The 701-nt window shown below is 39.4% G+C and overlaps 1 protein-coding gene across 1 annotated transcript in view; it reads left to right on the top strand.

Moving 5' to 3' along the window:
• Positions 1 to 701, top strand: part of slc1a7a (solute carrier family 1 member 7a) — a 30,722-nt gene that overhangs the window by 28,354 nt on the left and 1,667 nt on the right. The window lies entirely within an intron of this gene.

The raw sequence follows: 701 nt of genomic DNA, 5'->3' as shown, positions 1-701 counted from the left end.
CGCCAGAATTATAATCATTTTTCCCTCTTTCTGCGTCCTGTTCCCATGCCGTTTGGTTGCCGACTGTAGAGCTGTTCCATCTGCATGCTAAACCCCCACTTACCCCACCCTGCAGAGGGACAGTTTGTCAGTTTTTGAATAAGTATTCAAATCGTTTATGGCCTTTAATTAAAAGTCGTAATACTACAATTTAAAAATATTGCATTAAATCATAATCATCAAAAATGTGCCAGTAAAAAAGTTAGTCAGTGCCACAAGGAAACTATATTTGGCCATTTCTGCTGTAATTACGCCTTTACTAAAAAACACTTGAACAGTATCTATGTAGGTCTGTCAAGCTTTCGATTTCTCCACATGCAGAAAACAGTGTACATGGAGCTGTAGTAAGAGCTAGAAATAGGACCATGATGTTTATTTTTTGCCTATCCAAAACCAATAGCACAAGTGGATTAATCCATGTTTTTAACTGCTCTACAGCTGCCACAAATGCTAGCATGCTCCTCTAACTAACTTAGCTCCTACGGTAATGAGTGTTTCCTCCAAAGGCCAGGGTTAATGTTGTTAGCTAACCACTATTTGTAGGGCTAAAAAAGAAAAGAAACATACCTCCTCCTCAGGGTTCTGCAACTGTTTTCAGTGTAAATTGCAATTGTGTGCTGTGTTAGGGGCTAATCACACAGGTAATGTACCTGTGTGATGAG

The sequence above is a fragment of the Morone saxatilis genome, unplaced genomic scaffold, assembly GCF_004916995.1.
Source record: "Morone saxatilis isolate NCDOM2014 unplaced genomic scaffold, NCSU_SB_2.0 Contig23, whole genome shotgun sequence".
Lineage (NCBI taxonomy): Eukaryota > Metazoa > Chordata > Actinopteri > Moronidae > Morone > Morone saxatilis.
Note: the sequence above shows the minus strand (reverse complement) of the source record. Positions and strands in the feature narration are given on the sequence as shown.